This window comes from Oryctolagus cuniculus, chromosome 19 (assembly GCF_964237555.1).
Source record: "Oryctolagus cuniculus chromosome 19, mOryCun1.1, whole genome shotgun sequence".
NCBI lineage: Eukaryota > Metazoa > Chordata > Mammalia > Lagomorpha > Leporidae > Oryctolagus > Oryctolagus cuniculus.
In genome coordinates, this window is record NC_091450.1 from 10,396,082 (window position 1) to 10,408,932 (window position 12,851).

The 12,851-nt window shown below is 54.9% G+C and overlaps 1 long non-coding RNA gene and 2 pseudogenes across 1 annotated transcript in view; 1 reads left to right on the forward strand and 2 right to left on the reverse strand.

Moving 5' to 3' along the window:
- ORYCUNV1R-PS1575 (vomeronasal 1 receptor oryCunV1R-ps1575 pseudogene) overlaps positions 1-12,851 on the forward strand; it is a 1,374,299-nt pseudogene that overhangs the window by 1,045,683 nt on the left and 315,765 nt on the right.
- Positions 1,365-2,725, reverse strand: LOC138847088 (A-type voltage-gated potassium channel KCND3 pseudogene; annotated as a pseudogene).
- Positions 2,839-12,851, reverse strand: part of LOC138847139 (uncharacterized) — a 75,636-nt gene continuing 65,623 nt past the window's right edge. Inside the window, exon 3 of the long non-coding RNA XR_011384781.1 lies at positions 2,839-4,927. This is a non-coding gene — a long non-coding RNA (uncharacterized lncRNA). The remainder of the gene's footprint in view (positions 4,928-12,851) is intronic.

Consider the following 12,851-nt stretch of genomic DNA (forward strand, 5'->3'; position numbering starts at 1 on the left):
CAGAGGCGTCCCTCTGCTGTCTTGTGTCCCTTCCAGGGGTGCCTGAAGGCACCGGAGAGTCAGAATCATGGTCTTCCCCACTCTGGGTGAGCAGCTACTGGAAGTGTTGGAGTGGGAGGGAGGGGCAGGATGCGTGATGTCAGATAGATGAGAGGCAGAGAGCAAGCATGGCCTTTGGAAATGATGTGGACCCCACTGTCCCTACCCGCCCCCCCGGTGTGGCAGAATGACAAATGTCATCATTTTAAAAGGTCCTGTCACCTACCAAGTCACTCTCAATAAGCGCACACAGAACCATGGAAAAACCGACACCACCACCACAGGGCTTCAGCCAGGGAAAAATCGAATCACCAGGATGCCACCAACTGAATTGTCAAAGACCAAATAAAAAGCTTCATGAATTCCCCATTAGCAATATAACGCTTCCTGGTCTAAGCAAACACAGGCCCAGTTTGTGAATTGTGGAGGGTGTCACTTCTGTCACAGTGGGGCGTAGTGGCGCCCAGCAGCGGAAGCAGCAACCCCGAGGAAATCTGTCTCCATAAAGCTGCTCTGATGGGCTCTGATCCTGTTAGGGTGAATATTGTCATCTCCCCTCCTGAGACCCCTGCCTCACATGGGGGCTACGCATGCAGGTCTGGGACCTCTGCCGGAGAGGGGGCCTGGGAGCGAGGGACCTGGCCAAGTCCCCTGCCGCCCCTCTGAGCACCTGTCTCCCACTTGGATGCAGTTGCCGCTCCTGTGTCTGACCGCACTCAGACCTCACAGTCACCCAGGCCAGTCAAAGTCACTCAATCACCGACTCAGGCTGAGAGAGACAGCCTGCTCCTCCTGCAGTGAGGAAAAAACCAACAAGGCACCTTGCTCTGCAGAAAGTCCAGTTCCAGAGTCACTTAGAGAAACCCTGCTCAGAGCCACAGAACCCTGGAGCCTCTGCCAGCCAGGCAGAGGAGAAAAGTCAGGCCAAAGAGACAACAGCCTTCAGATGCACTACGGAGAAGAATTACGAAGAAGGCGCCCCCTTCCAGTGGAAACCTGCACACTCCTCACAGCACTCTCCTTTCTCCCCACAGCCCTTTTCCTCCCTGTGGCTACCAGGATACACACAGCTGCAGGTTCCAGTGCAGCCACCTGCCCTGGTACGTCACAGCCCCAGGCAGGGAGCAGCTGGAAGAAGGAGCAGTCACAGTTGTTCTACAAAACACAAGACCCTGTCCCAAAGAGAAACACTCTATTCAAAGCCACAGGCCACTGACCCATCACTCCTGGGCTTTCTCCTTTTGCGGCAACCTGCCTGGCACCACCCCCTCCCCATCATCCAGGGCTCACCCACAACCTCCCAGGTGCACCGCACAGGTGCTGACTTACCCCAGGGTGGTAATGGTGATGATGGTGTACCAAAAGGAGGCCAGGATGCCATGAACTTGATGGTGGAGGAGCCCTTCGTGGCGTAAAACATCACAGTGGCAAAGATGATGATGGCCATTGTGAGGGAGAAGAGGAGGAAACTGAGCTCCGAGGCGCAGCTCTCGAGCATGTAGCCCAGGATGCGCAGGCCCTGCGAGTGGCGGGAGAACTTGAAGATGCAGAAAACGCACAGCATGATGAACGCTCCGGACACGTCCTTGTCGGTCATGACCAGTGGATGTAACAGGGCGTGCTGGCCACCACGTCTATGATGCCCACGATGCTGCAATGAAGCAGTAGCGGCTTGGCGTGGCGAAGAGCTGCAGCAGGTACTCCACAGTGAAGATCATGACGCAGGCTGTGTCCAGGCAGAAGAAGGCCACCGAGGAACACTCACCACACAGCAGCTCCTTGCTCCTGGGCACTGTGTCACAGGGCACTGTCTCCACCATGTTGGTGGTAACTGAGACAGCGATGAAGAAGCCCATGACGGAGAAGAAGGCCAGGGCCAGGGTGCTGGTATGGGGGTTCTCAAAGGCGCGCCACATGGTCTGGTGGAAGCTGAGTGAAGGCATGGGCTCCTGGTTGTTCTCCGAGTCATTGTCGTCCATGAGGCACTCGGCCTTCTCCCTCTTGTGGTCCTTGTACTCCTCGTAGTAGCAGTCACCAATGATCTCGGGCAGGATGCTGTAGAAGGCCCGCTCGTCGTTGTAGGCCAAGATACACCTGTAGCAGGGGTAGTGCAGCTTGCTCGTGTGGTAGAAGTTGAGCACGCAGCGGAAGACTCTGGAGTCATGGTCGAAGCAGTACTCCTTGGCGTCCTCTTTGAAGAACTACTTCTCTGTGCTGTCCAGCAGCATGTCCAGGTGCTGCTCCAGTGTGGTCCTCCATGTCTGGAAGCGGCGCCCATTCACATTCAGCATGGTCAGCTCACCCTGCCACTTGCTCTTGTTGGCGGGACCGGTACATGGGGCAGTTGGCCACCGGCATCCACCCAATGGTTGCCACCCAGGTGAAGGGCAGCCATGCCGACTCCCATACTCTGGCAGCTGCACGGACACTCGGCACACCAGCTTAGAGTCAGTCCAGTGACCCCTGGGGGGCAGGAGGAGAGAGCAGAGAAAGGGGTCAGTTCTGCTGTTGTGCACCAGGACTTGCCCTGCAAAATGGGACAGCACAGGCAGGCTCAAGTGCCACGTGTCCGAGGCCAGGGCAGCAGCAGCACATGCAATCACCACCACTACCACCAACCACCACCGCGGGGAGGAGGCCTGGTTAATCTGAATCCTGACCTGCGTGGGGAGGGTGCACAGCACATGGCAAGGTGGCGGGGCTGCTAGATGTTGCCCACAGCCTGACAAATTGCCAAGTTCCGAGGGGGCTCAGGAGTGTGAGCAGGGAAAGCTGCTTTCACAGGAAGACCTGGGAAGACGCAGGTAATCATCAGCTCTGAAAGGTTATGGCGTTATTACAGATTTAAATTGGGAGAGACTCCCCTTCCTGCCTTCCCCAGGCAGCCAGGAGCAAGGGCTCAGGAGGCTTTGCATTCCAGCTCCCAATCAATCCTGACCTTGTGAAAACAAGTCACTGTCACCCTCTGGGCTTTGGGCCCTCATCTGTAAAACGAGGGAACTGGACAAGAAAGTGGCAAGGAACCCTCTGGTTCAAATAATCCCTGATTCTGCTGGATCCAAGACATCAAGGCTATATATAGCTCAAGTCTCACGGAGCCCTCGTCATGATAGTTGCACATGCAAGGTGGGGAGTATCTGAGCTGATTGCCGTGCTGATGGAGTTGGCCTGTGCCTCTTAGCAAAGGGAATTCTGGGCATTGTGGAATTGGGCATGTTACTGGCATCACTTGGAACCCAGGGTAATCCAAGGCCTTGTCCAAACCACAGAACCCTGCTCACCCCACTAGGGAGTAGAGGGGGCCAGGCTCTCAGATGCTGGGCCCTGGACCCCTGCCCTTTACAACCCTGCAGTATCCCGGAATGGGGCTCAGAGTCACACACCTTGAAGGGGTCAGGTGGCAAAGAGCAAGAGACTGCTGACTCAGCAGGCACCTTGTGCCCTGACTGGAGGATGCCCTTCCCAGGCCAATCTTGGGGGTTGCTCTACCCTGAGTCCCATCTCAACACCATGACCTACCCCTGCCAAGCTGAGCCCCAGCCCCTTCCCTGTGCCACCAATCTCCTCCGCTCCAAGGGCCCTGAGTGTTTAATACACCACTGTCAGAGGGATACTTGAGAGCATAAGAACACAAAAGGAATCTATTCCTTATCGTGAAGTTCTCTGGTCCCAAGGCCAAAGTTTTGCCTCACATTAATCCAGCACAATCTCTCTATAGAAGGACGGGCAAGCACCAGGCTGTCTCCAGAGGCCCAGAACCTGTCCCCCTTATAAAAGTGCCCAAAACAGGGCAACTGCCCCATCAAGATTCTGTGTGTGGGGGGTGTGTGAGAGAGCACCTGGAGTTTGAACAGGATACCATGCCAAGTCCACACTGGCCATGCATACCACACAACCATGCAGGCCTGATCCGGTTCAAGTAGGGCTTCTTCATGGCTCCTGCCACAGCACTCAGCCCTGACAGGCACTGACACCTCCTGGAGCCGGCCTGACGGAATTCCTGCAATACGCACAACAGTGCAGCCCCATTTCCAGCCAATGGCACTGCACATACCTCAGATGCCAAAGTTTTACTAGGACATGGACGCCTTACAAATGAAAAATCAGAAGCTATTTTTGTTTTTGGCAGAAGAGTTTGACAGTGGGAAAGAGGAGGGGGAAGGGAAGCTGAGGAAGAGACCTTCCAAACAGGTGAGCTCTAAAATGACAAAGGCAAACAGCACTGCAAATGGGAAGTACATCTTCCTCTGCTGCAGGGAGTCAACTATTAAAGAGCTTCTGTTTGGGGAGCAGAGGACCAAAAAGTGATCAGGCAGCCTGTCCTGGGGTCGGACACCTAATCTGAGCATTGATGCGAGCCAGGAAAAGTGCCACATGCAGCAAAAGTGCCACGTCACCAAGATCTGCCCTTCAATGACCTCAGGGGAGAGCATCTGGAAACTGACTTTCCACAATCTCACATTGCATGGCATCCCTTATCCCAGAAAGGGGCTGGTCTGGGGGTAGTGCAGGGTTCCCATGGCCCTGGGGGTTTCTTTTGTGTCTACACGATTTGGGTAGGCAGGCATAAAACTGGCATCATGAAGCAAGCTGTGGATCATTGGGCCACAGGCCCAGGACACACACGCACACACACATACACGCACACACACTTTCCCAAACTCCTTTCCTACAGCCTCCTTAACAGGAAATGGGTACACGCTGCTAACCTTCTTCTGAGGGTCCCTTGTGAATTTGTATCCTGTTGCGTTCAAACAATGACAAGGAAAAAGAGAGACATCGACTCCCCTCCAAACGCTGGGATGTCCACATGGGGAGATGTACACACGCTTCGTATGGAATTCACACGCCCAGCAGCCTTTCTGTAGACATCAAACATCCAGGCTCCCTTGAAGTAAAGGTCAAGAAGGCATAAATTAAACCATCACGTATGTTCATGCAAAACATGGCCATGCAAGCTTGGGCTTAGCACCATCACATTGTGCCTAAGACCCTGAGAAAGTTCATGTTGTGCTCTCTTAGGAAAGGCGCAGCACCATCCCTCCGCTCTACGATCCTGGGGGTTGCAACCTCAGCCTGCTGCAGCCTTATCATCAGGGGCTGCCGGGAAGACAGAGCACCGTGGACTTGCCTCCAACGTCCACACTAAGCACAGGAATTTAGCTGATTCCAGGTAACTTTTCTGTCCAAACCTTTCTGCCCACCACCCCAAGTGTAAGCACCTTGCAAAGCTGTCTTTGAACCCCCTCCCTGAGGGTTGCCTTTCCCCAGGCCACTCTCCTGAGGAGGTGGGGGGGCGTGGCACCAGCGAGGCACAGAGCTGAGTCCAGCAGAGGCAGTGGGGCTGCGCCCTCTGCTCCCTGCTGCCCAGTGGCTCCAGGCCCCACCAGAGAGCACTGAGCTGCCAGGCAGTGGAGGAAGCCAGGAGGAGCACCGGGAGCCTGGGCGCTGGCGGGTGCCCAGGATGAGGGCCTGCAAGGGGGAGTGACTGGGCACAGGTGTGTGTGCATGTGTGTGTGTGCACACATGCAAAGGTGTGAGGGTATGAGGGCGTGTGTGTGTGTGTGTGTTTGTGTAGAGGGGTACACATGTGAGCAGGGGCCAGGGAGATGAGGCCGAGCCCAGAGCATCTCCCCAGTGAGTGGAGAAATCCTATGGTGTGCCTGGAGGTGGCAGAGTGTGCCTATCGGGTGTGAGCACCTGTGTGGGTGAGGGTGGGCACAGAGGTGAGCATGGCAAGGTGAGCTTGGCTGGGGGCAGGGCGAGCAGCAGGGAGTGTGGTGTGCCCTTGAGTTCAGAGACATGTGTGGCTGGGGACCCTGGGAGAGGTGGCAGGGAGCATTGGCAAGTGTGCTGGTAGGCTGTGTGTGCACCTAGCTGGGTGTCTTTCTCATCCTCTGTCCACGAGGCAGCAACACCTGCTGGAGGCCAAGACAGGCCACCTAGCTTGGTGGATCCTGCCACTGTGCAAGGTTCCTGGCTCACCCGGGGCTCTCAGCTGCCAGTGCCAAGGCTATGGAGGAACCAGGAGGGAACACACTACCTTTTACCTCATGTAAGAGCTGTGATCCCCTCCCAGGGCACCACTGGGATGTCAGGACTAGCCCTCCTATCCTGTCACATGTACCCAGGGCCCGGAACCAAGAGTCTGGACCTGGGAGTATAAACCATTACACCTGAGCCAACCCCTTTCTCCCTGGAGCAGGTCCTGCCCCTCGGACCCTCCCTGGTGCCCAGAAATCCCTAGTGCCTGGTGCCTCAACCTGGGATAGGGAGACGGAGGTGACATGTGCCCACAGACATAGACATGTGCAGCTGTCGGGCCAAGACTCCCACCATCAGCTCCACGGTGCATGGAGGGTGCAGTCCCAGTCAGACTCCTAGCTCTGACTTTTCCAGTGTCTAGGCCCAACACTCTGGAGGCTAGGCAGCCACATGCCTCAGCAGGGACCGGACCCTTGGCTTGAGCGATCCCAGTTCTGGTTGTAGAGAGGTGTGTGCTGAGGATGCAGACAGCAGGGCAAACCCAAGAGTGTGGTGCTGACTGGGATGAATGGGCAAGGGTGCTTCTAGTTTGTAGGGATCAGGGCTGGTGAGGGGTCTCCCTGAGTCCAGAGGTGCTTCTGGCTTGTGAGAACCCTTAGCCCCATTTCCTGCACAAGCCTGGTGATCTGAGCCCTTAAGGATCCCTGGCAGTTGGAGCCCCTCATCCATCTGCTCTCTTGTTCTCCCCAGAGTCCCACTGAGTCCATGGATAATAAAATAAATAATAATAATAATAAACAATAAAATTTATCAGGTGCATCAAAATGGATGCAACTGGAGGACATCATGTTCCAGAAATCAGCCAGAGAAATACAAATATCACATGTATTACCTTATATATGGAAGTTTACTTTTTTAAAAAAATCAAAACACCAAAACAAGAAAATAAATGCCAGTGTGTGTCCCTATTGGGGCATATATACTCCTATAAAACTTTGATGACCTTGACAGACCAATGGTTAAGAACATAACACTGGGCCTGGAATTGTGGCACAGTAGATTAAGCATCCGCCTGTGGTGCTGGCTTCCCATTTAGGCACCAGTGCAAGTCCAGCTGCCCCACTTCAGATCCAGATCCCTGCTGATGGTCTGCGAAAACAGTGGACGATTAAGAAAATATATATATATTTTTAAAAAAAAGAACATTATATTGCTCATGTGGAACTGTGGCCTTCTCACCTTTTACCTGATAAATACTAAGGTTAGTGGTGAAGTAAGCCCGTGAATATAACGTGGACTAAAATTATGTCTTGCACAAGTTGATGAAAGGAAGAGAAACCAAGGAGAGAGGTGAATGGGGAGGGAGAGATGGATGGAGAGATCTTCAGTCTGCTGCTTCACTCCCCAAATGAGCACAACAGCCTGGGCTGGGACAGGGAGGAGCCAGGAGCTTCTTCTGGGTCTCTCACATGGGTGCAGAGAACCAAACATTTGGGCCATTCTCTGCTGCTTTCCCAAGCACATTAGCAGGGAGCTGGATCAAAAGTGTAGATGAAACTTGAACCGGCTCCCCCATGGGATGCCACAGCTTGGGGCCACCTGTTCTTAAACTTCATATTAGTCCTATTACTGTAATATAAATTTAAAATATATTATCTAAAAATTGAAGGAAGGAACACAGGAAGGAAGCAAACAAGGAAAGAAAGAAGAAGGGAAGGAAGGAAGGGAAACACTGGGAGAGACAGCGTTGGAATGAGAGCAGATAAAAGGGAATATGGCTTTATTCTTAGAATCAAGCTATAAACTATATTGAAGAATTTGTTTAACCCTAAAAATATATACACATCCACCGGAGACAATGTCAGTGGTTAATGGAATCTTACAGAAAAAATAAGCAAGCACACTACAGAGAAAATGAAAGATACAACATACACATTAGTAAAATTGTGTATTTGGAAAATTCTGACTTTTATAAAAATCTAAGTATGAAAATGTTTCTGTAGAAATTATATAAAAAGTAAGATATACAAGTGTGAATATGTTACTGAAAAATACCCTAAATAACACATCATTTAATGTAACACTTAAGGAAGAATGCACCTTCCTAATACATTTTTAAAAATTTTTGTCTATTTTATTATATTTAGATGCTGTGCTAGGTTTTTTTTAATTTATTTGACAGATAGAGTCAGACAGTGAGAGAGAGACAGAGAGAAGTCTTCCTTCCGCTGGTTCACCCCCCAAATGGCTGGCACTGCGCCGATCCAAAGCCAGGAGCCAGGTGCTTCTTCCTGGTCTCCCATGTGGGTGAAGGGGCCCAAGCACCTGAGCCATCCTCCACTGCCCTCCCAGGCCGCAGCAGAGAGCTGGACTGGAAGAGGAGCAGCCGGGACTAGAACCTGGCGCCCATATGGGATGCCGGCGCCACAGGCAGAGGATTAACTAAGTGAGCCACGGTGCCGGCCCCCCAATACATTTATTATCATAGTCTGACACAGAAAGACACAGTTTAGTGACTCTCAGATGTAACTGGAAATATCTGAGTTGGCAACCAATCATGGAACAGGAAGTATCACAAAGTATGCATTCCAACAAATTGGGAAGCTATTCCAAGAGCTCATAACCGTATTCTTTCTGTTTAAGTGCTGCAGGACTCAAGTATTTAAGATTTATTTGAGGGGCAGAGTTATGGGGTGGGAACAGAATGTGAGAAGGGGTCTTCCATCCACTGATTCACTCTCCAAACAGCCACAACAGCCAGGGTTGGGCTAGGTCAAAGCCAGGAGGTTGCAGCAACCCAACACTTGGGCTATCTTCTGCTGCTTTCCCAGAAGCATCATCAGGGAGCTGTATCAGAAGTGGAGCGGCGAGGGCTCAAACCAGCACCCATATGGGATGCCTGTGCTCCAGGCTGTGCCTTAACCCATTACAATACAATGCAAGCCCCCAAACTTGTCTTTTTTGCATTTTTCCATGAAACTTTTTAGTTACTCTTATATGTTAAAATGTCTGTTGGCGCAGGAACCTGGAGAGAAGTGTGTAGCTTGTGAGTCTGACACATACCTGCCACACGTCCAGGCGCTACCCCAGGAAAGACCTTGTGCTCCCAGGAAGACCCGCACACGAATGTCCACACAGGCCCAGAGTGGACACAGCTCACATTCTCCACAGTCTGAGAACAGCCGCCATCACCGCTGAGAGCAGTGGCAGCCACCGTGTGCTGAGGACAAGGCACCCGGCCACCGACCTCCCAGAGGCGGCAAGACCATGGCCGCGGGAAGCTGACAGCCAGCCTATGGGGTGCTGGGGCCTCGTATCCTGGCTGTGGTCATGGTTCCAGGCTGTTTCCATTTGCCTGCATCTACAGACACCCACATCTCACGTCCAAGTGCCTGGATGCCTGTCCTGGCTCCACTGCTTCTGATCCAGGTGCTAATGTTCCCCCTGGGAGTCGGTGGTGATGGCTCAAGTACTCAGGTCCCTGCCACCCTCAGGGGAGACCCAGATGGAGGTCCTGGCTTCAGCCCTGCTCAGCCTGGGCTCTTGTGCTCACCATCCATCTGCCACCCATCCATCTATCCACCCATCCATCAATCAATCCATCCATCATCCATCCTTCCATCCATTAGTCCGTCAATCCATCATCCATCATCAATCATCCATCCATCTCACTCGCCCAGATGCCCACCTGTGCGGGAGACAAATGTCTTCTCGCTCATCTCGTGCTGGGAGCTGCTCCAAGGGTCCCGCAGGTGCCCAGCAGCTCACTGCAGAGCTGGCTCAGACACGGAGCAGGTAGCTGCAGGTGGAGGCAGAGCTGCTGAAAACAGAAACCCCACCCACCTCACAGCAACCACAAAGGCGGCCAGCAGGGATTTCCCGAGTTTTGGAGAAGGAAAATCCCCGGTAGGAAACAGCCATGGGAGAGGTGCTGCCTGGCTTCTGGGAGCTCCATGGGGGTCTCCCACGTGGGTGCATCCCAGGCACAGCAGCAGGGAGCCAGGTGGGAAGTGGAGACCCAGAGTGATCCAGGCACAGCTAACCCACCACACTGGCGCCTACTTCAGCCTTTTTTTTTTTTAACCCGAAACCCTGGTGCCTTGGTGGCTGGGGGTCCTGCCAGGACCCGCGGACCCGGGGAGCTGCTGAACTGAGCGGGAGGCCAGGGGCGCCTGTGCTACCAGCTGAGACCGCAAGGGGGCAGAAGAATGCGCTCACCAGCTAGGACTGCGAGAGTGGGCGGTGACTGGCTCCTCCCCTGGGGCGGGTCTCTCCTGGTTGCAGTCGGTCATGCCTGCGGTACTCAGTCCTTGTCCGCGTGTCCTGCGTTTCCGCATCACTCCCCGCTGGGCAGTAATGCGATGACGAAGCCAGGGGTGCTCTGACGTGGCGGCCCCGAGAGGCTGGGGACAGCGGGGCCGAGAGACCACCCTACGTGTGCCCCCGAAGTCATAGCCTCCTAGGTCACAGCGTGGCCCCCAAGCCCTGCCCCCCAGGGCCTCTGCTTCTGCCTTAGGTGGAGATTTGAGATTCCTGGAGGAAAGGGAAGCTCCAGCCAGAAGGGCACTGAGGTGTCCCTGGGCGTAGGCCCAAAGTTCAGGACCCAGGGAGAGGAGGCCACGGGGGCGGGGTTCGGATGCACCTGCTGGTTTTCCGCAGGAACCTTACAAAGCTGAGATTTCCGCGGGAGCTGCCGTTCCAGTCTCACCCAACTCCCATCACCATCCCTTCCCTAGGCCCCCCTCTGTGGTCAGCGCCTGCCCACCCCATCCCTGCCCTGCCCCCATGGCTTGTTCCCCGCTTCTGTGCAGATTCCTGTAGCGTGTGTGGGCCTGGCCCTGGCAGGGGCCGAGCTGAGCACCCAGACTTGGGTCATCACTCGGGCATGACAGCTGCCCATCTGAACCAGGGGGTCTGGGTTTCCCGCCCAGCCGGCAGTGGCCTCTGCCTCCAGGGTCAGGGCAGGGGGCGTCCCTCCCTCCCCCAGCAACCACACCGGGTGCTGGTTCCTGGCAGCGGTCACTCTCCTTCCCCATCTCTGTACCTGCGGGGGGCCGCTGTCTGTGTCTTCCACATGTTGCTGGGGCTCCGTGTGGCCTCCGCGTCCCAGCCCAGGGCAGGAGGCTGCGGCCCCTCCCTGTTCTGGGTCAGCAGCAGGACCCCGGGCGCTCTCTTTTCTGACATCCTCCACCCACCCAGCCACGCCGGCTGGCAGGGTGGTGTCCACCAAGGAAGGCCTGCAGTCCTGCCCTCACCCCAGGACTCTGGACTGGGTTCCAGGCCCCTCCTGGGCTCTGCCTGAGTTACGCGGCAGAGGAGGGGGTGGAGCAACCCCGGCCCCAGCCCCTGGTCTCTCTGGCCACCAAGTCTGCCTCCATCACAGCCAAGGCTGCTGCAGGGACCCTGTCCTGCACCTATAGGGAGGGTGTCGCTGCTCTGCTGGGAAGATGCTCCTCCGGCTTTAATTTGTGGAGGAAGCGACCTTCTACGTTTCTGATCACAGGAAGTTAATTTGCTCCAGAAATGTGATTTCCTATCATCTGAACAACACAGCAGTGATGAGCAGCAGGGACTAGAGGGACGCTGGCTCCAGGATCCCTGACCCAATGCCTCCTGGGATGCGACGCTCACCAGCCACAGGAGCAGCCATGACTCAGGGTGAGAATTTCCAGGGTTGGGTCGATTTTTGCCTGAGGATACACAGAGCAGCAGCCATCCTTGCCCCTGCCCCTGCCCCGTCCCCATCCACCTCTCTGTGGACCACTTGTGAGCCCTTGTGCCCCAGCAGCTGCCCAGGAAGCTGTGCTGTTCCCCAGTGAGGCGCCAGGAAGTAGGGCACTGAGACCTCCTATCTCTGACCACAGCCTCCTGACGCTGCACCCCCACACGCTGGCCATGGTCACGTCTCTGCGGGCTCCCAGGGCACTCTGCCAGCTGCCCCATGCTGGCCACAGAGCTGCCACGACCTCTCCGTGGGGAGGACAAACCCAGCCAAGCCTGCATGGAGCTGACACTGGCGGGATGAAGCCCCAGCCTGTGGTGGACCCCGCATGGGTGGACCAAGGCCAGCCATGTGGCTGCAACTGGAGGAGGCAGGCCCTCCTCCTCAGCTGTGGGGAGTGGGCGCAGAGGGCTGGCATCTCTGAGTGACCCCAGAAAGTTTCAGGTGGCACTGCTTTGACTGATAAAGAGGATGGGGCAGGGCCAGGGAGGCCCAAATGTGGACCAGACTCAGTGAGCAGTGGGCAGGGCACAGAGACAGGGAGACCCTTCTGTGGACTCCAGCCCTCCTGGCACCCGCACTCCCCAGTGTTCTCAGGATCTGCCCCCTCCTGCGATGGAAGTCCCCAGGTGCCACGAAATGCTGCTACAGGGATATACTTGGCTCCCCATCCTGGAGACAGAGGCTTGAGACATTGCCCCATGCCAGAGAAGAGTACCTCATCGCCCCATGTCAGCAGGAAGTAGCTTAAGACAGATCATCATCCCCTCTACCCCTCCTGGATTTTTGGGGCTAATGTAATCCCATAAAACTCCTGCTTCATAAAAAACAAATGGGTGGATGTTAGTAAAATGATGCAGTCTTATCTACTGTGTGATCTACACCCTGACACCATCCTATGCCCCAGCCCCCACTGCCATGGCAGGAAGCCAGGTGGCCACATGGTCCAAACATCAATGTCAGCCCCACCCACATCCTAATGGGATTCGAGGCTTCTACTTCCCTGACCACCCCCTGGCAATGTTTTAAAGGGAGCTGTTCCTGAGCACACAGCTCTCTCTTCCTCTGCATCTCCTGATCTCTGTCTCTCTCTTACACTTTCTTT